At 38.2% G+C, this 24,152-nt stretch overlaps 1 protein-coding gene across 2 annotated transcripts in view; it reads right to left on the bottom strand.

Moving 5' to 3' along the window:
- The window catches only part of Sdk1 (sidekick cell adhesion molecule 1), a 986,062-nt gene that overhangs the window by 334,591 nt on the left and 627,319 nt on the right, over positions 1-24,152 (bottom strand). The window lies entirely within an intron of this gene.

Raw genomic sequence — 24,152 nt, forward strand, 5'->3', positions numbered from 1 at the left:
TCCAAGGCAAAGTGTGTGCTAGTGTAAGTGTGTAAAGCCCCAGAGAGCTCCCAGAGTGTAAAGGGGTTAGTTAACAGGCTAGATTGGGGGTTTCTGCCCTTCTCAGCACTCACAGAGCACATAGGTGAGAATTCTAAGAAAGCTCCCCTCATCTCCCCTCAACCTATGGTGATGGCTGGGGATGGAAGCAGGGAGACCTTGTAGGCTCTCTTCTACGTCCAATAACAAGCAAATGCCTCAGTCTGCAGAAGGAAGATAAAGTACCCCAAAATTACATCCTGAAAGCACTGATAGAAACCTACCAAAACCATAGGCAGGGAATGACAGTGCCCGCTGAACCCTGCCATACCCATGTTCCCTATCTTAACACAAGACTTAACAAGCAGGAGAAAGAGCAAAAGATTCTGTAGTATGGGGCACTGCAGGGATCTCACTGCAGATAGGTTGGGGGAAAACAGTTCTACCTTGGGAGAGGCAGGATTAGTTATGTGCTAGGCTGAGTGTGGTATATTGAGAAGCAACAGGACACTTACATGGGTCAGGACCTGGAGACCAAGGTTCCTAGGACTTGTCAGAACATTAGAATTATCTTCATCCCTACACCCCATCCATATATACAAAAGCACTGAGAAAAAAAAAAAAGCTGAGGGTGCTGCAAGAGGCAGAGCTTTTGGGAAGAACAAAGCAAGGTGAAGGCCCTCCTGAAAAGTCAGTCCACAGCCTAAACACAAGATGTCACTAGAGGAATATGAGGCTCTGAAGGAAATTAGGGTAACCACAGCAACAACAAGTTTTATATTCAACCTGATCTTTAACTAAATCAACACAAACTCTCATATGAATGCCTAGTAGAAGAAAGGTATGCTGATTTTGAGCATGAGAAGTATTTACCATTGTATTGATTGTCCTGTGTGGCAGATCTAATTTTCAAGAACAACGAAATATGAAGCAAACAAAAAATGCATGAAAAATACTTCACAAAGAGAGAAAACCAGGATCAGAACCAAACCAGGAAAAGACACAGATATTGGACTCAACATGTAAGACATTTAAACCAACTATGGTTAATATGAAAGAGGCTCTAATATAGAAAAAGTATATAAGATCAAACAAAAACATGGGCTAAAAATTTAAATGACAGAAATAGAAAACACAATCCTGAGATGAAGAATGCGTTTGATAGGCTCTTGAATAAGATTTGAAAGGTCCAAGGCAGAATTATTGAACTTGAATATAGGTCAATAGAAATTACCCAGGCAGAAATGCAAAGAGAAGAAAAGGGCAAATGAAACTAAACAGCTAAAAAACCCTAATGTTCATGGAATTGGGTCCTAAAAGTCAGAGAGGAAAAGAGGAGAGACAGAGAAATAATTAAGACAATAATGGCCAGAAGTTTCCAAAATTAGCAACAGATATCAAACTAAAGATCCAAGAAGTATACAGAACACCAAACACATAAAAACAAATGAAACAAAACACATAAACCCACATCTAGACCTCATATTCAAACCAGTAAAATCCAAAAATAATCTCTTAGGAATCTAAAGAAAAAATGATACAAGGCCTAGGATAACTAAACAATACTGTGAACTTCTTGTTAGAAACCACAAAAAACCCAAATCCTCCCTCCCCCCAAAAAAAGAAACCACAGAAACAAAGAAACTGTGGAATGGCTATCAAATGTTGAAAATAAATATGTTGACACAGAATCTATATCCAGTAAAGCCATCCCTCAAAACTAAAGAAGATTTTTTCAGACAAAAACAACCATGGAACTGGGAGTTATTTGCCAATAGATAATCTTCAGCAACATTCAGAAAATTCTTCAGGAAAAAGGAATAAGATATAGGCCAGAGGGTTGGATTACACAAAGAATTGAAGAGCTTAATAAATGGAACAAATGAATGTAAATTAAATTAGTGTCCTAAAAGATTATTGACTATTTAAAGGTTTAATTGCAACAATATATTTTTTGAGTGCACATGTAAAAATCAAATGAATGATAATAGTATAAGGCAGAAAGGAATTAGAACTATATGTTGCAAGGTTCTATACTACATGTAAAGCAGTATAGTATTAAGTGAAAGAAGATTCAGATATTTTCTTACATGTATATTCTGAACATCTATTCATTTTGTACCTCCTCAGAAAAGAAGTAAAAAATCAGTGAAAATAAAAGCTATTTTTAAAAATAGAATAAAAAAAGATAAAGTTTTGGGTCAGCCAATCAAGACAAAAGAAGGTCACAAATTACAACACTGGAATGACAGAGGTAATATCACTACTGATACCAGATATGCTAAAATATTCAGAAATAACTATCACAAGCAATTCTATACAAAACAATTTAGAAGAAATGGTTAGTTCTTTGAAAGAAACAAGCTACTTAAACTTAATATATAAGAAACACATAACCTGAACAGTCTCTTTATCTATTAATGGAATGGTATTCATAGTTGAAACTTTAAAGGCAAAATGAGATAAAATAAAACTCTCAATCCAGGGTGTCTTTGGTGAAATCTTCCAAACACATAAACTCTACATTATCTCTTAGAGAAAACAAAAAAGAAAAGAATATTGCTCAACCCATTTTATGAGGCCCATAGTACCTTACAAATACATTAGTGGCAAAGTACCAGTGAGTTTGCCTTAAGAATATATATGCAAACATTCTCAACAAAATATTAGGAAATTGCATCTCAAAACATAGAAAAGTATACAAAGGAATGATCATTGTTATTAAGTGGGGTTCATCCTAGGAAGCATGGGGGAGTTCACCAATCAATATAATATATTATACTAACATATGATCACAACAATATGATCTTTTCAATAGATACAGAGAAAGAATTTGACTAAGCTTACCAGAAATTCATGATAAAAGCTTTCAGAAAAAATAAGAAATAGAAGGGACATTCTACAAATAAATATAGAACAAATGTGCAAAAAGTACAGCTTATGATGTACTTAATCTTGAAAGACTAGTAGCTTTCTTCTTATAGTTAGGGACAAGGTAATGATATCTTCTCTTACCACCAAGTACTACTTACTACTTAGCTCTAGCCAGTGCAATCAGGTAGGGAAGTAAAGTAACACACATTAGGAAGGAAGAAAAGAAACTGCTATATTCTCCAATGAAATAATTACTTACACAGAAGCCTGCACAGTGTATAGGAAAAGTTTCTGAACCTAACAAGTGATTTAGCATGATGGTAAGATACACAGTCAATATATGAGGATCAACTTTTCTATAACACCAACAATAAAAATGTGGGTTTAGAGGAAAGCCAAAACCCAAAACTATCCTTTACACCAGTACCAAAAAAGAAAAGGAAACATTATTTAGGTATAAATCCAACAAAACATGTACATAGTCTAAATGCTAAAACTATAAAATGCTGAAAAAAATCAACAAAGATATAAACAAATGGAATGGTAGAACATGTTCACAGATTTGAAAATCAATTCTGTAAAGAGGTCAGATTTTCTCCAATTTGATCTATATACTTAATATAATGTCAATCAAATGATCGCTACAAAATACCTGACCAATAACCTTTCAAAGTATCAAGGTCATGAACTACATTGAGATAATGAGAAACTGTGATATGTTGGAGGAGACAAAGGATACATAACATCCAAATGCAACGTGGTATCTTGGAGCTGAGTGGACTCTGGGAAAAAAAAAAAGGATACTAGGGCAAAATGAATACAATTAGACTAAGCTCTGTGGTTTAGGAAGACATGGGTTACTGACACTAATTTCTTAGTTGTGATACATGCATCAAATTATATAAAATGTTAATGCTATAAGGAACTGGGTGAAGAGTGTTTACAAACTCTATGAGCTAGCTTCATAACATTCTGTAAGTGTCAATTATTTCGAATTAAAAGGTTATTTTTTTTTTTTAAGTGGCACCTCCTAGAGATTTCTCCCAAGGGGTCAGGGAAGAGCTATTCTAAGGAGAATGCCTGGAATGGGCAGCAGGAGACAGAAAGAAGAGCAATTTACTGAAATTTATTACACTCTCCAAATCCACTCCTTGTTCAACATAATGGTTACATCCAGACTGAGCAGTTCTTTCCTTCCTGATAGCCATCACTGTCCCCTAGAAACTAGCACACAAGGTCAGCTACTTCAGCTTAAAAGGGGCGAAGAGCTGTAAAAATAATAAGTGGCAATTACTTGATATATTAGAGTAAATTTATGGAATATGAGGGTTAAGTTTAATATATCAAAAACCCATGGAAATCATGGCCCTGGATTATAATATCTTTATAGAGTCTTAAAAGCAAAGTATTATATGGCTTTACATAAACTTTTCTGAGTGCTGACCAAGGCTTTATTAAAGGATGATGCATTTTTAAATGGCTTTTATTGTTTTGTTCATTTCTACTTGTAATGATGAAATGACATGACTCCATTTACACAGAGCCTTTGCCTTACCCTTAGATGGATGATCCAGAATAAATCCATGAAGTTTTAAACTTGTAATACTCAGGGAGTAATAAATATGAGATGGCATTTCTTTTGAATAAAACAATTTACATAGCATTTCCGTTTTCTACCTCATGGGAACCGAAGGAACCAATATATTAATCGTTAAAGGTTGCAGGCAATGTGTTAGACTGGTTCTTAATTTAAATGTTCAGGTTAGCCCCCCTTTTTCTGCTGGGCAGCCAGACATCTCCACATGCAGGTGACTGACCACCTGAGATAAAATGTCCTTCTTCAGCAAAAGTGTCAAAAATCTTAATATTCCAAGGTTAGAAACAGCACACCTATATTTTCTGATCTGCGAGGAAGTGACAGCCACACTGCAGCTGTCAGGTGGCTTACTGAGTGTTGGGGAGCATGGGGTGCTGGTTTCAGGAAGAGGGGCTGTTGGCAGGGGAGGGGGCTATAGCCTGAGCTGACCAGAGGAGCAGAAACCAGAAAACTCCTCGGATTCAGCCGCCTGCCTGCTTCCCTCTGGGTTTGCTCCCCTGGTTGGGATCTTAGACAAATGAAAAATGCAACTGGACCAGAATGCACACTGCATTAGTTTCTACTTTTTCAAAAATGAAACCTTTAGTTGACAATGCTCTGAAGCCTAGTAGGAACAACCCCCCACCCCAAATCACCAGAATCAGCTTTGTTTTTCCTGAATGAAAAATGTCAATTGACTTCATATTTCCCTTCCATATTATTGTCTTCCAACAATGTAATGTAGTAATTTACATTTTCTTCTACAAAGCAATGATACTGTGCACGTCATTTACTCCCCTTAGAATATCAGGCAACAAAAGCAAGGAACGTAGATGTTTCTCACTCTGGAGGCTAAAAGATGACAAGGAAATAGCAGCCCAGGAGCATGCCCGTGTACGCAAGCTACAGGTATCAGTGTGCCCTTACTTTACAAAGAAACACAATAAGCAAATATCAATTTATATTCATGTTAATGTTTAAAATTGGGTTACAAATCTAGAGTATATATCAATGCAATATTAAAACATTAGTAAATTCTTGTGGAAGAAAATTGCAAATGAAAGAACAGGGTTTGACCATAATAGTAGAATAGATTACATTATCTGGTTGTGAAGATACTCATATATTTTATTTTATCTAATAGTAATGCAAATTATGTCTTCAACAAAAATAGTGAATTTATTAACCAGATGTCACCCAGTCTGTAAAGCCAACTTTGATAAGGTAGCTTTCTTTTCCTATTTCTGCTTTAATAAAGTCTTGTCCTCTGCACAGACAGCTTTAATCTCATTATATCAAGGGTCTGCTTTATGGTATTTAATAATCACAATGCTTTCCTGAGACAAATCCTCCCTATTCTGATTCCAGCATTCATTGGAATGAACCTAGCAACATATTTTTCAGAATCAATGATTGGTGACAGGTTTATTATTTATTTATAAACAATGAAGGAAAACACTCTACTGGGCAATGTTAGACTACTTGGTCATATTTCCTGCCAATTTATAGGCTGGTCTATGACTCATCAGATTGAGGCCTTTCTTTTGAACTTCACACGCCACTCAGTTGCAGTCCTCCATCACAGCAGCTTAAGCATGCCAGGATTACCACTCTGCTAAGCAGTCAAACCAAAATCACTTTCGACTTATGAAATGGGGTTTTTATGAGAGGTTTAATGCAGTCCATGGACTCTGATCCTCTCCAGAAAGATACAAAGGATAAATAATGGTCTGACAGAAATAATATTTATCTCTTCCATTAAAAAAAATTTAAAAGAACACACTAATGTAAAGCCAACGAATGATAGCTAAAAAAGAAAATATACTATTCCTAAATAAGATTCTGGTAATACACACACACACACACACACACACACACACACACATCTCATAATATAAGATGTATTATAAGTTTTAAAATTATTTTAATCAAGAACTACATATTTATATATTTCTATATGAACCTAGTCAAATTGTAATTTCTTCTTGTGCCTGGGGAAAATATGCTTTTTAAGGTCTTTTTTGGTCCAGAATTTGGATTTTCTTTTTCCTGCAGTTGGCTTGAACTAATCTCAGACTGAGATTGGGTAAGATCAGTTTTTATCTCATTGAACCCAAGATGATAAAGTCATGCCTCTTCTGTGTTTGGTTAAGCCTTGCTCCTATGTCACCATGTGGAGAATATGACTTCCATTACACTAGGAATGAAGACCTGCATCCACACGCCAGCATTCTGGCTGCTCAGTTTGTGGCTGCCACAAGGAAGGGAAGGAGATGGCTCTATCCTGCATTTGAGGACCACCGGAGACTACCAAGTGGGGCTATAGGCCTTTTTCTCTCTGGGAAACCCAGCTCTCATCCGTAGGAGATCAAATAAAGCTCTGCAACCTGGAAAGCACAGTCTTCCCCAGTTTGTTAGCATTGCTCCCCACTGCCACCACCCTTAAACGTACCCACCTGTTGCCACAGGGCTGGGATGGTTGTGCCCCATTCTAATGAGCCCTAGATGGATGATAAGCTTCTCTCCTAAATCACTCTGCAGTTTGTGGGTTCTGGGAAGGTGGAGGAGTCTGTAATCTCTTGGAACGGTATGAGAGGTTGTGTGAGCCTGGGCATTCTTGGCATTGCTCTGCAGCGCTGGTCCCCAAGGCCCAGCATCCCACCCTGTGCCCTCCTAGTTGCTATGATTTAGCAACTCTGACTTCCTTTCTCTAAACATGCAACTCCTGTCTGCCTAAAGCTGTGTCCTTGTTCTCTGCTGAGCAAGACAGCTGGCTCTCTTTCATCATTAGAAGCACAAATCACTATCTGGAATTATCATCGTCATGTATCTGTTGACTTGTTTACTATCTCCTCCTGGGCAGGTACTCAGTAGAATAGGATCATCTCTGTCCTACTCGCCAGTAGAATTTCCAGAGCCTGCAGCAGGGCCTGGTCAGTGAGAGGGGCTCAATCAGTATTTGCTGAATTAATGTATACATGAACTAATCAGCTTTCAGTGTGGCTGAAGAGCTAAGACAGGCTCTGATTTTGTTGTTGTAGGCCATAGAAATCAGCCTCCTGATAATCAGGAGTTTAGGTTACATGTTCTAAAATATCTTAAAAATCAGCTAGCAAAATACGTCCTTCAGGTTCTAGCCTGTCTTCTTGTATATTACTGTGATTCCCTCTCCTTTGGAACACATATGAGTCTTCTTTTCAGAGCTGTTAATTTTTCTGCCCCTAGCCTTGTCCAACCTGCAACTTAAAGTGTTTACAACATACATTTCCCTTGCTGTGTACACCAAAATCATTTCTGGAAAGATACAGGGAATAAGGACCCTAGCTTGTACTTAGACGATGTAGAAGACATCCACAAAACACATGTGACATGAATTGAGGTGAAATAGTTACATGACTTTTTTCTAGCTGGTGGCCATTCTTCCCTTTGTCTTTGAAGGCAGAATCTCTCATGAATGGTACATCATATGTCAAAAAATTCTGAGCCTTACTTCTCCCACCCTGCACAGTCCCCCCAAGAGATAGAGGGATTCCTTCTCTTCCTAGTGACTCCTCCTCAAAGGCAGCCATCTCCTCCCTCCATGGCACTCCATGGCCCTCCCTCCCTCCTGTGTGTAAGGGTCCTATAAATCTTGTTTCTGGTACAAATCTCACTCCTAAAACCAGTTTCCTGTGCTTATTCCAAGGCAAAGAATAGCAGGAAGCCAAGCAGAAAAACGGAGAAAGTGGTCAAGACTAGCAACCCCACAGTGACAGTGGTCAGAGATCAAGTTCAACCTAGGTAAGGGAAAGCCTGCTAAACACAGAAGCTTCAGGCTGCAGGAGCTCCTTGCTCACCTCTCTTCTTTGTGGTGAGAATTCATTATTATCAATGCCTCTTTCTTCCTCTACCTCCTGGTTCTTCACATAGCTAGAGAGAGGGTTGTGACAGCTAATGGGGAATACTTGGACTGAACAGGGTGTGTTCAGCTACTTGTTGCAATCCCTGGGTCCTCCTCCTGCAAAATGAACAGCACACATCTCTGCCTGACCCAGAGTGGCCACATTCACCTCTGGGTTTGGAGTTAAGAACCCCACTTTGCTGCAGGTATAAACCATATTTCCACTATGCTCCTTATCACTTATTAAGGTAATTTTTTAACCTCCCCTCTGCCTTATCCTGTTGTCTTATTCCTCAATATAATGAGAACTCAGGCAGCAAAGAGAGGAGCTGTTTAAATAGTGGGACCCTGGAATCAACAATTGTCAATACAAATTCACCTTCTGTCCCTCCCCAAAGTAAACAAAAGTGCCACAAAAAACTCAAAATTGATCTGTAAATACAAAGTCAATAAAGAGGGATAAAGCTTCTAACATTATGGAAAATGTAATTGATGAGACTAAAGAAAATTATAACAGATTCTGTTTTAAAAATACCTAAAAAGGTAAAGCAAGGTGCACTGCAATTTCCACAGAAGTATGGGAGACCTCACAGCTGGCAATGGGGGATTGTTTGCATATATACAGAACTATTGGAGGTCCCTGCCCACTTTCACGTAAAAACAACCTTTTCCAGGGGTAAGTACAGTAAAATTGAGCTGGTTCCATGTAGAGTTATACTAAAAATAGATCTCCCCCAACCACTTTATACTCATTAGGATGTTTATTTTGGAAAAAAGAAAAACAGAAATTAATTGTTGGCAAGGATATGGAGAAATTGGAACTTGTATGTACTGTTGCAGTGCAGTCACTGAAGAAAATGGTATGATAGTCCCTTAAAACATTAAGCACTGAATTACCACATGACCCAGGAATTCCACTCTCAGGAATATACACCCAAAGGGATCGAACAGGAACTTGAATAACTGTGTTCCCACCCACATTATATACAATAGCCAAAAGGAAGAAACAATCCAAATGTCTACCAGTGGGCAACAGATAATATGTGGTCCTACTATAACATGGAATATAATTCAGCCATGAAAAAAATAAAATATTGATGAATATAAAAACATGGATGTGCTTTGAAAACATTACAGAAGGTAAAAGAAGCTCAAAGGACAACTACTGCATAATTCCACTCCTACGAGACACCCAGCACAGGTAGTTACACAGATGGGAAGTAGGAGCTGACAGGGGTGAGAGGTCATAGGGAGTCAGTGTGTAATGGGGATAGAGTTTCACATGGGAAGGATGAAAAAGTTCAGCAGAAGGTGGTCATGATGGCTGTATCACAGTGTGAATGTGAATACTATACTCAAAAGTAGTTAAAATGGTAATATTTATGTAATGTGTATTTTATTGTGATTTTTTAAAGGATCAGCCAGACAATGGGTTGTCAATCTCTAAGACATTTAGACCTCAGTTGAAATGCAGAGTAGTGCAGAAAAGTCTCTGCTAGACCCTTTCTTGGAAAATGTTCTTGGATAAGTCCTTAGGAAAGGGGTGGAGCAGCCCAGGGGGCTGGCACCAGTAAGGACATCTATTCTCTATTCTCCTTTCAAGGAGCTGGCATCCTTTTGCTGAGTAGGACACCCAAGTTTGGGACAGTGGTGAGTGGCTCAGGATGATACAAGGCAAGCTGAGTTTTTGCCAGCAGTTCTCTCCCTATCCTGTAAGCAGCTCTGGAATATGAAGCTAAGAGAACACCTTCCCAACAAGACACTAGAAACCCAACTCAGGTTCTGTCAGTACAATGAACACTTCAAGAAAAACTAAGGGAGTCACTGATTATTCAAGCTTTAACCCCAAAATATTTTGGATGACCATCTTTTCCAAATCAAGAATTAAGAAATCATTATTTGAGGAAAAAATCTTTTTGAAAAAACCTGACAAAGTTGTGAAAGTTAATTTTAGTAATGTATTCAATAAAAAGCATTTTTTGGGGAAAGAATAAACGTTCATTAAGCCCTCTATTCCAAAATGATTTAGTCACTATTCCATAGTAGCCTCAAGACTGATCTATCTGCTGTGGAAGTGCAGTCTAAGTCAGGGGTTCTCAGTCTGGGCTGCAGCTGGGAATCATCTAAAAAGCTTTAGAAAGCACCAGAGCCTGGTTTCTTCCCTCCTCATCTGTAATTGTTCTGGGTGGGTTTGGGACTTTCTAAAGCCCTCCATGTGGTTTTAATATGTGCCCACTGCTGAGAGCTGATCTAAATAAAGGAAAGCAATTTCCTAATCACTGTGTAAGTAGATAGATCTGTAGATGAAGCAATTCAGATGAGATTATTGTGTGAGAAACTCCTGCCACCCTTGGCAAGATCCTTTTTCCAACCTTGTTTTCAAAAGCACTGATACATAATAGTACCCAGGAGCCCTTGTTTGAGACTGGGTCACTTAAAGAGTGCTAACTGGAGTCTCTAATGCTAAGTAGGTCTGCGTGAAGAGCCTGGCGCCACAGTGGGGCTCCTGCATGCCACAGCTGCTGGGATTGTTTTCCACGGAAGATGCCCACCTTCACATTGGGACAGATAAACACAAACTCCTCTAATTCAGTAATCAGGACAGATAATTGCATCCTCTTAATTGTTTTCTTTTCTTCCATCTTAGGTTCACATTGATGGGAGACGGTGAAATTAGTCCACAAGCCATGTGAAGTTTGCTACTTTGCTGATTAAAGCCTTAATTGATTCAGAATGTTTTACAAATCAATCTCTGTGAATTACTTCAGGCTCATGAAGGCAGCTTATAAAGAAGTGCTAGCCCCAGACAAGTCTGTTGAATGAGCACCAAGTCAGCAGACACCCCTTCTGGTGGAGACATTCAAGTTCTCCCTGGTATGGAAATGAGCCTTGCTTTCTTCCATTTGTGTTCAAATTACTCATTTCATTTCTTTTTTGGTGGCTCCCAAGCAGCAGGGGGTGAGCTGAAACTCTTCAGTTTGAAGCATGCTAGCACTCCCCAAACCTAGAATGCCTGCTCTATGATTACTACCCGCAGATAGCACTATAGTAATCAAGCATGGGAGCAGCTTTAATTTTACAAAGGTATCAGACTAAACTACGCGTGAATTCTGTTTAAGCAAGTGCGTTTAAACAAGTGTGTTCATGTGTGTGACTTAAGTAACTAGTGGAAAGTGAGATTTGGTCAGTATTCCTTCCTGATCTTTACACATGCCATCTTATTGACCTTTATGCATGATGCTGCACTGAGACACACAATAGGTTATTTAGATCACCCCTTTTAGAAGGACATTAAGACTGCTTCTGGTTGACACTGGCATCTGTGTATCTCTTGGTGTGCATGAGCAACTATTTCTTAAAGCAGTGCACTGAAGGGTTATAGCATATGGATTTATCATTATAATAGATTCCACCAAAATGTTCTCCAAAACACCGTATTAATTTTTACTTCAATTAGCAGCATTTCAAAATCTCATTATCTTGTTGCACTGCCCAACACCTGACACTATTAAACTTTTTAAATGCTTGACAATTTAGTGAGTGAGAATTTATATTTTGTTTAACTTTGGATCCCTGGTAAATTATCTTTCATGAGCAAACAGTTTGTGTTTAAGTTTTCTGTTACTAAAGTCTGAAACAATGAACTGACAAGTAAAATTTATTGCCTAGGTACTGTCACACCCTGCAGCCATGCTACCACAGAGGCTCCAGCCACATGCAAGAAAGAGCCCAGCAGAAAGTGGAGAAGACACCTTGGAAGTACACATCCTGTCCAGCCACTGGGCTCAGAAAAGAGCCTGAGATGAGTCCTTCAAATGAGCCCCTTCCCAATTCAGGGCCCACAAAGGCATGAAGAAACAAAGAATTAACAAACAAAAGAACAAGGCTGTTTTCACCACCTAGAGTTTGGAGTCACTGTTGCACTAGCTAACCAAAGGGGGAAAAAAGGCTGTGTCTTCCTGTTCCAGTATCACAGATCTGCTGTCTTTACGATGTGCATTGACAGCTCCTGGGGAAATCTGCCTTTTTCTTCCTGTGAAAGCTTGTGTGGGACCTTGGGCTCCCAGCGTGTGGTTAGATCCACTTTTCCCTCATCTTTCTGCTGAGGACAACCAAAACCCTGGCTCTGATGTGTAAGTATAAGAAACTCTGAAGGATGACTGAAACACCTTCTGAAGTTTTCTACTTTCTTGCTCCATCCTTCCTCTCCAGAGAGGGAGTTCATGCATTCTTGTGATTTACTGTGGCACCTCTCCAATTTATTTGGGAGTGTTGTACATACATGTACTAATGAGATGCAGACTGTGTGTAAAAATGTGGTATCTTACTACATTTACTGTCTTGCAATTTTCCTTTTTTTCCTACAAAAATACATTTTGAATATCTAGCTACATTTACATCTACTTCTTTTTTCTTTTTAGTATTTTATGTTTTAAAGAGAATAAAAAAAGTTTAAAAAGGAACAGTACAGAATGTCATCAAACAAAATGACAAGAATTCAACAATGGTTGTTATATTGCATATTGTTGTCTTCAAATTTCACATCTACTTTTTTATCTTTGCCTAATCTATTGTATTCTACAATATGTGTATACTATGCTTTATTGCAATACTTCCTTTTAATTTTAGAATCAATTGATAAGTTTCCAAATTGTACTGAATACTCTGGTTTCTCTTCAGATCATACAAATCTTTTGCCTTTTACCAAATTGTACTGAATTTATAGATTCATCTAGGTAAAGTTGGTACATAGTTGAGTCTTTCCATTTGTGTACCTGGTACATCATTCCTTTTGCTCATCTTTTAAGTCTTTATTACAGTTCTACAGCTTCCTGTACAGTTCTTGTGGGCTTAAAGAATATTTAAAAGTTTAGCTTGCAATAATGAATAGGATATTGCAATTTTTTTGAAATTGTATTTTTCTTTTTTTGAGGCAGAGTCTCCCTATGCAGTTTAGGCTGGTCTTCAACTCACCACACAGCTCAGGCTGCCGCAAACATGCAGTGACACTCTGCTTTAGCCCCCGGACTGCTGGTATTACAGTTACTGGAATTATCATTTTCTAATTATTCTTAGTGAACAGAAAAACCATTCATTCTTTTTCTTTTCTTTTTTTTTTTTTTCCCGGAACCAGGGATTGAACTCAGGACCTTGTGCTTGCCAGGGAAGTGCTTATTCCACTGAGCCATCTCCCTGGCCCCAATTCATTATTTTTCATATCATTCTTATACCTTGTCTTTCAGGACTCTTCATAAAGCCTAACAGTCAAATGACTGTGAGATGAACCCTTCAATTAGCCCCTCCCATGGGTTTTTCCATGTATGAAGTGACATCACCTGACATAATGAGATTTAGTCTCTTTCTTATCTCTATACCTTTTCTTTGTTTCCTTTTCCTCCTTTCATTTTGTCTTATGACACTATGTCTCAGCATAACATTATCACAGATACATTTGCCCATGTCCACACTTTAAACTTAGGGCTTCTAATAATTTCCGACTAAGTAGTTTCTAGTAGAATTTTGTTAGATGTTCTCTATTTAATTAACATATTTCCCTTTTACACTCAATTAGCTAAAAGTACCTATCTCAATGGCTGGGAGTTCCTTTTGTTTTTCATAATGTAATTGTTAGCCATCCCTACAATTTGGGGGGATTCAATCTACTTGGTGATGGTACATTAATTATTATTGTTATAATTTCTTGCTATATTCATCTCTTTTCAACATGATTGTCCATTTTAATTCTGTTTCCCTGGAAATCTAATTTCTATTATATTAATATTGCTAAGCATAATTACATGGTCAACATTTGCCTGACATGTTTCTACATGCTTTTATTTCAACCAATATCACTAAAAATTATGTAAATCTTGTAAAAAGCATATCATATAGCTGTTTTTAAAACTTTATTGAAAGGCGCTGTCTTTCAGAGGTAGGTTTAAATTAGCCCATTTACTGAGATTGCTATTGTTTGAATTAGACTGATACTTTGTATGTTTATTTTCCCCTGACCATAGGTTGTTTTTTTTCTTTAGCCCTCTTCCTCTGTCTTTGCTTTCACTGACAAGGTTTCCAACATATTTTTTTTCTCCAGGGGCTTGCAAAATGCAAATTCAACTTCTATTCTTTTACTGGCTACTTTTAAATTTTTAATATCTATTAAAACTTATTTTTATGTATATCTAGACTCATTTTCCAGGTGTATCTTTCTGCTGAAAAAAATAAGAAAACTGGTAATGTTTTTTCTTCATCATTCACTCTGCCTCCACTCCTACCTGTCTTTTCCTCCAACTCACGTATCTCTGAGCATTAATAGCTTTTGGGCCATTACTTGATATTATTCACAATAAACTTTTATTGTGAGGTTCAGTGAATTCTTTGTCCACTGTGATTTTATTTGCATATACTTTTCTTACTATTGGAAACTATTATTTATTAATTCTTTCAGTCTGTAAGTTGGCAAGTGTATGGGTCTTTGAATACCTGAAGTCTTTACTAACATTATTTCACTTTGATCTTTGGGAGACAGCTGAGTTTTCTACATTCTGTTTCACCTTAGAACTTTTACTAAAGATCCTACTCACTGGGGATATTGTATTTAATTAAGTTTGTTTCTGTTTTACTGACATCTAATGACCCCTTTAACTTATCTTCCTTCATTTATGGAAATGGCCTGGAATTTCTTAGTACTACATTCTCTTATTATAAGAAACTTGTCAACAGGCAAAATCTGGTACTGTTGGCTCTATCTTCTATGTTCATTCACTTCAAAAGTATTACATTTCCTATGCTAGTTTTGATAGTTTCTGGGAGAATTCCTAAAATTGCTCTCTAGTTGTAGCCATTTTCTTCTTCATTTTATTTAATTAATGGTTGGAATATATTCCTGAATCTCTCCTAAAATGATAAATGCATCTTTTCCATAGTTCCTTTCTGCTTCCTCAGTTCCCTGTTTCCTTGCATAAATATTTTTTGTTGAGTGTGTCACTCTACAGGTTTGGCATTTCCCACTGTCTTGTGATTCTGTCTTGTACTCATTCATCTTTTTCTGGAAGACTATCCACTCTGTGCCCTGCAGCACAGACGAGGAATGTGCTGCTGGTCAAGGTGCACATCCAGACAACTTTCTGGGCCTGTATGCTCTCCTTTCCTTCTTCCTTGGCAAAGAACTGACCTGTCTGCCTCTTTGACTAAATTCTCATAGCTCTCATCCAGGGCCACAAATATCTGTGGCCACAGCAAGGTAAAAGGGGGAAGTACAACACATGCAGCATGACACAGAAGGAGCTGCAGGAGCGTAATCAGCAGCAGGTGCACTGGTCCCCCCATACCCAGCATCTCCTGCCTCCAGGGTTAATTCCTCTTTTTGTATGTTTCTTCTATACCCAGTATCATCTGCTCTTTTGAGGGATTTCTCAGAATTCCACATCATCTCTGTACATTATCTCTCTATATAACTATCTGTCCTATTCACTATACCTTTTTCTATCACTTCTATTATGTGAAATAACGGGAAGCTTCTGCAGGGGCATTTGTCTGACATTTGACCTAAAATACATTATATTTTTTAAGAAGATATTGCAGAAAACATTAAATTGTCATATTTAAGTCTTTTAAGGAAAGCAGGTATGCAAGTGAGTTGTGTAACTCAAATTTTTCTTGAAAAACATGTTTCCTAAATTGCATTTCATTCTCATTGAAGGGTCTTCCTGTTTACATTATAGAATGTGGTCACTATGTCATTCTACAATGAATAATCAGATCACCTTGAGAAGTTAATGGTAGACACTGGTAATAAATATTGGGAATTTGGGTAATGATATGATACGAGGAAATAGTTTACATATATCAAATGTTCACTGTGTTTCCATTCTAGTTATATCACCTGACTTAACCTGCATAGACAGATAAGACGTCTGAGGTCTGAAGCATATAGGTAACCTTCTCTCATTAGTGGGGCTATGAACAGAGTTGAGATTTGAATGGTGAACCAATGATTCCAAACTCTTGCTCATCTTCCACAGCATGCACCATCACATACCTCAAGCTATTCCCAGGGGGATAATAATCATCTCTCTTACTCTCAAATTCAGAAATTTCTAAGATTCATATTCTTAAATAAAAGTAATATGTACACATATATGCATACATAGAAAATTTAATTACAAGAATTTTCTGACAATTTACAATCTTAAAATCCACTAGATTTCACACACACAAATGCACACACACACGTACACACACACACACACACACACACATGACTTTAAGACATAGACCAGGTATATTCTTGAGCTCTACTTTCATATCCCCTGTAGCTTCCTTTTAATAAATTTCCTCCAAATCTGTTGAACAAATGAACAATTTCCAGAATCTATACATAGGACCATACATTTTTCAGGGCTAGTGTGAATGATAGATTTATTTTCAAGACTTCAACCAACAAAGTTGACATACACACAAGGTACTGTTCAAAGGCAAAGAATCTTTTACCCACAATGGTAGGTAGGAAGACAGAACCAATCAGCTGAATCAGACTTCATTTAAGATGATTCTCTTAGACTCTGGGGTAGGTGGTTATTATGACAAAGGTAGTTGGAATATAAAGATTAGGGAAATGTAGGTTTTTTCCTCCTTGAAATTGCATGTTCCAGAGATAACTGCTAAGGAAGAATTTTTTTAAACACAAATAATACCTCCCTTATCTTTTGCAATACTGCTGAAACTGACATGTGCCCACTGGTGATGGGTAATGACAGCAATAGGTCCCTACAAGGCCATCATGCCTCCCAAACACAGAGTATCCTTCAAAGGCCTTGTACCATCCATTACTCTAGACTTGCCTGTCTTCCTTTTTAATAAACACATAACAATTATGCACATTTATGGATAGAGTATGATATTCTAATAGATGCATACAATCTGTATTGATACAATCAGGGTAATTAGCATTATCCTCTCCTTGTTTTTTATCTTTGTATTACACGGTGCTACAGAACGCTAGCACTCATTCCTGCTTTCTAGCCACATTTTGGCCTCCCTCTGTTCCCCTCTCCATCTATGCTTCTCAGCCTCTAGTGATTACTATTCTATTCTCTTTTGCTTTGAGATCAACAATTTTAGCTCCCAAAGATAAGAGAGAACATGTGGTATTTGTCTTTTGGTGCTTGATTTATTTCACCTGACGTAATGTCCTTCAGCTCCATCTATTTTGCTACAGATTACAAGGTCCAATTATTTTTTCTTTGGTAGTCACTTCTTCAGGCTGCTTTGGGATATTAACCAGGACTATTTCTAAAAATCAAAATTTCAAAATGACTTAAATAATCCCAAGTAATAACAAGAGTAGCCTGCACCTGCGGGTAGGCCATATCCACAGGCGGAGCTGAGACCTAGCAGTGAAGCCAGTACCCCGACATGGTTGTCGTAAGGATGGCCTATGGAATGCAGCCCTCTGCTCCAATGATGGAGCACCTTCTCTTGCTGCTCATGCAGATTAATTCAAGGTCCAATCTGCCAGCACTTTCTCAGTGCACTAGCAGGACTAAACACTGTAAAACACAATTTAAATTCAATCTTCCTCTTAGGAAAACATTTTTCTCTTATTTGTCAAAATATGTCACAAGTATCAGAATATACTACTTTATTTATAGATCATATTCTTTAATAAAAACACTTCAAATCTTCTGTTTTTTTCCTTTGGGGGTGTCTGAAGCTATGTAACCATTTAGCTTCAAGATCTAGTTCTCTTTCAAAGGCCATTTTTTTTTCTGGGTTCAACCTCATTTTCTCCTATCAGGCAGGATTATTGGTGGGCTATGCAAAATCACCAAAAGGCTTCTCCATGAGTCACAGGAACCAAGATGCCCAGCACCAGCCATGCTGACTAGTGTGCAAGGCTCTTTCTAAAAATATACATCCTTGAAACACTTGTATGATTGGCATGTTTTCTCATCAAAGATATTACTCATCTCATTTATTATTCCCCTAGGGTTAGTATTTTCAAAATACAGATCCAGGAAGGGAAAACCTATGACAGCGTAAGAACATAAACACAAAACAACACATTATACTTCTGTCTTAAAGACTTATGAATATTAAGTATAATTAGTTTCAACTGATATTTTAAACATATTGAATACTTATAACATTAATGTAAGACAGAAATTAAATATTAGCTCCTTAAGAAAGATGAAAATAGTATAATTCCTTCATTACAATGTCATATTACCAAATAATTCAATTTACAAAAACACTATCATGTCTTCAAGAAAGACACTCTCTAAAAGCTTATTATTTAGGGTAGATAGTATCTTTGTCCACTTTTAACAATATTTAAATGAATTTTAATAAAATGGTACCTTTCATTCTAAAAAGTGAAAGTGTCAATATATATTTTATGTATATGTGAATTATTAATCATATACATATGGGTTTTTTTTTTTAGTATATCTATCAGGTTTGGTCAAGAACTCAGATAATGCTCAGAAATCACAAAAAAAATTGGTGTCTTCTTTTCCTTCAAGACAATGATCACTAGAAAAAGTACTACTTTGCCACATGCCTTGCTCAGGTACACCAGCTTTCCATGCATTTACTCACTCTTAGATGGATTTGTGAGCTAGGGTAGGGCTACTGCTACTGCCATTTGGCAGATGGCGACTTGGAAGTAGAGAGGAAGTTTCTGTAGCTTGCTGGCAGTTGGGTGCTGGACCAAGGAGAGGCCTGTGTCCCTGGGTTGCCATTCTCCTTTGTGTAAAACATCAATTTTCCTAGTGGGCTATGGTTGTAGGGCAGCCGCATGGAAGAAACTCACAAATACAGAAGGAAACACCTTCCATGACTTGACTTGTTAACTACATCCAGAAAACATTACCAGGCCTCCAGCCTCTTCACACTTGTGAACTGTTGGCCATACATGGTATTTTCACAAATCCAAATTTCTTGAGTCTTCTTTCTAGCAAAGCCAGCATTTTTTTTTTTTGTGGCCCCAACTACTGTGTTAGTAATTAAAGTTCTTTCTGCTTTTCTATCATAGTCTCCCTATTTGAGCTTTGGAACAGTTTTTTTGAAAAGATTTATTTGTGATTTTTTTGAAAGAAACTAAGATATGTACAAAACAAGAAATGAGAAAAAACAAATTATCTCTCTGCCCCAAAGACCATTGCCATGGTAAGGGCAATTGCCAGACACCAGCAGCGTCCCAATTTGTTAGCAAATGTGTATCCTATCAGAAGCATCTATCAAAATGAGTCCTGCACCCCATTCCAAATTCAAACACATCCTCATTGTGAGGTTTAACAGATCTTCCAAAGTCATAATATTTCCGTGCACTATTTCCTAAAGTAAAAAATTACCCTCTGTTTTAACAAGTTTTCCTCAAAAATTATCCAAAGACAAATAAATCAATTTTCATACAAATATCCAACAAGTTTAATTCTTGTCATGGGAAACTAAAACTTCCATTCCAAACTTCAGGCATTGTGTTTGGTCTAAAGACACAGTCACAAAAAGGGATGGCCTGAAACGAGTCTGTGGAGCTTGCCAGGAGAGAAGGAGGCCCACTGCTGCGTGGTGGGTATCAAAACCCAGCACAACCCCGGCTGGAGGAGTGGATGTGACCTCAAAGAAGAGGTGATGTGTGGGCCTCCTGGAGAGAGGCTGGCAGAAATAAGGGTGAGGCCCCTTCAGGCCAGGCACTTAGTTGAGGGAGTGTGGGAGTGTGGTCTTCAAAGAGGGTTCTGGCTCCACAGGGTAATTTGTACCTTAGGGCCTTTCCAAATGGGGCAGGTTTAAGGGAGCCAATTTCCATATAACTAATTCCATACATCCCCTTTTCTAAAATTGTCCAAGAGGTCTCCTCAACTCCAGGCTCTTCTTTCATGACAGCCCTGCTCTAAGAAGAAAAGACTCCCTCTCCCTAGCATAGATCCCAAAGACTTGTCACCCTGGACAAGGTAACCTGAGCAAGGCATGACTGTGGGAGAGAAGGCTGAGTCTGCTTAGAGAGCTCTAGACAAAGGGCTTCTGATTTTAAAAAATTCTCCTGGACACCAAAACTAAGGAGCAATTCCATCAGAGCACCATGACACAAATGCTCCTAAATCCAGGTCAATTAGGGATACCATTCCAAGTAACATTTTATACTTAAGAAGTTTGTAGTATATCAGATGATATTCTGCTCAGTTGTGTCCTAAAACTCATCATCATAATAACAATACAGAATTATTTTTAATGGAGTTTAGGGTCATTGGAAATAAAAGATTTCACATGCAACTTGCATATGTACAAATATGCACATGTGTATATATGGGTGAGCACATGTGAGCATGAGGCAAGTATATGCTTCATATGGTGATCAAAAATATATTTTCAAGCACAAAAAATGCTATATTTGAATTAAATCCTGGGAAGGGAAGCATCAGCACACCACTATAACATCAATTCATTTTAGTATTTATGTATTTCAGGGGATCCATTCATGAGAATGATGTAAGTTTTATTTTAAATGTCAATACTTAACAATACATATTCCTTACAACTGCATACATATAAAATTAGTATATTATATTATTTTATTTTATTGCGGTACCAGGGATTGAACTCGGGACCTTGATGCTTGCCAGGCAAGCACTTATTCTACTGAGCTATCTCCCTGGTCATAGTATACTATCTTAAATGTGCAAGGGTTAAATGGCTTTCAAAAATTTTTCAGGATAAATAGTAGCAAAGCCTCTGAAGAGACTTAGTCCAGCAGTAGAAGGTGAAGTGGACAGTGTGGACAGTGAAGCTGTGCAACTGAAGAGACCTCAAGGAGGCTGAAAGGCTGTGCCTTCTGGATGCAGGTACCTGGTTCTACACTTAGTTCTTCGGCTTTGGCTACTATTTCCTTTATAACACTAATGTATAACTCTAGTATACATGAATATTTATAATGATTCCTATTTCATAAATAGAATCAACAAAATTTAGGAACTGAATGGACCAGGGGAATAAGTTTAAGATTTATGATTTCAAGTTTTATGACGACCTCCCTAATAAAAACTGGTCAGGGTGAGAAATTATGACTTCTCTTGTGTAGATGTTGAATTGAGGATCAGTAGGACAGCTAGACTGCAGGGATGTGTGTGAGTTCAGATGGAGGACTCCAGCAAACACAGCAGACGGGAACAACAGAAAAGAATGGGGGAGGGGCGCAGCAGGCGACAAAACCCCTGATGAAAAGCCACATTGCATGGGGAAGCAGCAAAGGCAGAATCTGAGAGAGCTGTGTTGCAGGTGTCAGAGATCTAGGAGAGTGGAGGTCATGGGAGTAACAAAGAGGACAGCCATCTCTGTCATAGGGCCAATGACCCCAACACCAACATAGGTCTTTCATCTGTGCTGACAGTTCCACCAGGAAACACAGAGGAAGCAGTGAGTTCAAGGTTTAAGAAGTCTAAAGTCGGGAGCTCAGAGGGGGAGGCACAGGCTGCTGCTGACTTTCATGAGGGAGAAGGGAGACAGGGTTCTTCTGGTGGGAACCAGGACCAACAACAGGACCATCTAGGGCAGTGATACTGTTCTAGAGCTTTCGCTAGTAAGCAGTCCACTGCAGAACACATACTCTAGGCTTGCCATCACTCCACTGATCTAAGTGAAGTGCTCAGTATGTTTATGGAGTTTCAGGTAAACCTCAGACAGAAAGGACAAAACTGCGATGTATATGGAGAAGATAGTGCAGAGAAGCACAAGTTTTAGGCTTGCAAAGACTTAGGAAGGATCAGAAATACTCCTCTGGAACAGGAAGGAGCCAAATAAGAAGGAGTCACTCTGCCTACATGTGTTACACAGTGGCAAGTGGCCCCCTTTTCTACATGGAAGGCTGAGGAAGCAAGGCTGCAAGGAGGCTGGGGAGTGCGGTGTGCATTAAAATATCAACTGTGATCAAAGATGAATGCTCTATGTTATTTTCTAAAATGACCTATTAGTAGATAATCACATTCCTTAAACTAATGTCCTCTCTTTTTCCAACTCAGAGGCCAAAATTCCCTTAGCACATTTAGAATTCACAGCTTACACTCGGCTTATTTTCATGCAATAAACATAATTTATAGAAAATCTTTACTGAGATCCTTTTAATCAGTCTATTCACTGCATACCCACAGTGCATTTGCCTTGCCCTGGGTGTGTGTACATACATGTATTGAGTAAAGGTGCTTTGGGAGCTTTTATCATTCAGGTCATGAAATTAAGAGAGTATCATTTCTTAGCAACCTAAACTTACAGTTAATGGATTCCTGGGACTCTCTTTCCTTCTGCCCTGTGCAAGTTACTTCAGTCAGAAATACATATGCTTATCTTAAAATACAAGCCCACCCTTCTCCTTTAAGTAACCCGATTGGGTCTAACGTTATTAAATTGGATTTTTACAAAGTTGTTTATAGGGGAGAAACTCAAGTAAAACATTATTTCTACTGAACTTATTCTAGAAAAGGCAATTTCAATGTTTATACTGACGATTCAGCTACTTTCTAAGCATACCAGTGATTTTCTCCATTCACTCAAATGTGATTTTATCTTTATTATTTTTTTTGGCTCATATAGCAAAATATTGTTCAGTGTTAAGTAAATGCTCACTGCAGATGAATTTCTTTTTAATTGGTGAAGCTGTGTTGGCAAAAAGAAAAAGAATAAAATTCAACCGTATAATATCTTATCTTGACGCTAAAGGGAGGCTTCTGCTTAAGGGAGACTGCCAAGAGGTTAGGTTTGGCTTATTTGTGGTTCTAGGTATTTAATCCAGGGCCTTTCCACCGAGCTACGCCCTCCACCCTTTTAAAATTTTAAAGTTTTAGCCAGATTTTGTTAAGTTTCCCAGGCAGGACTTGAACTTTAGATCTGCCTCATCCTCCCAAAGTGCCAGGCATACAGGTGTGTACTAACACACTCCACCAAGAGTTGATTTTTAAGATAAGTTTCTTCTTTGATTTCCAATATTCCCAGTGCATCCTGTACATTAAATGTCTCACCAGAAAACCCATCACTTGCCAGTTTCAAGGTGTGTTCCCAGTGAAATGATGACTCCTCCCTCTGCTCTGTTTTCAGGTTTGGCTAACAATTTATGTCTTCACTTGAGTGTTTACTCTCACCTCACCCTACACCCTGCAGGTGCCTCCTGACCCCATGTGCTCTGTTTCTGTTATCCTCGGCTGGGCACATCCATGCATCTCTTTCTGGGCATTACACTAGGTTCCTTTCTCTGAAGTTGTACCTCTGTATGCCTGTTCCACCTTGCCTCTCTGGACCTGGTAGTTAAGCTCCAATTTTCAAATGCTTCATCTTTTATTTCTTGTGTGATGACAGATGTTCTGTTGAAATATACTGCAGTTAATAAAGTACCATGTTATAAATCCTTTTTTTGGAAAAAAATTTGTTAAGTGATAATTTGATTAATCCAGGAGATTCTACTCATAATGGAATTTGAACATAGAATTGTACATCTTATAAAAATTAAGAGTCTATTTAACCAGACTCAATCAGCTGTGAGGTAGGTAAACGAACTGACTTCTTTCCCCAAGGCCTTAGGCAAACAGCAAGGTTATGTGTATGGAACAAGGCTGGAGAGCTACTGTTTGCATTAAGTGGTTTGTTTTAGAAGGGATCTCTTCTCTTCTCTTCTCTTCTCTTCTCTTCTCTTCTCTTCTCTTCTCTTCTCTTCTCTTCTCTTCTGCCTCTGCCTCTGCCTCTGCCTCTGCCTCTGCCTCTGCCTCTGCCTCTGCCTCTGCCTCTGCCTCTGCCTCTGCCTCTGCCTCTGCCTCTGCC

This window comes from Octodon degus, unplaced genomic scaffold (assembly GCF_000260255.1).
Source record: "Octodon degus isolate 3935 unplaced genomic scaffold, OctDeg1.0 scaffold00031, whole genome shotgun sequence".
NCBI classification, from domain to species: Eukaryota; Metazoa; Chordata; class Mammalia; order Rodentia; family Octodontidae; genus Octodon; species Octodon degus.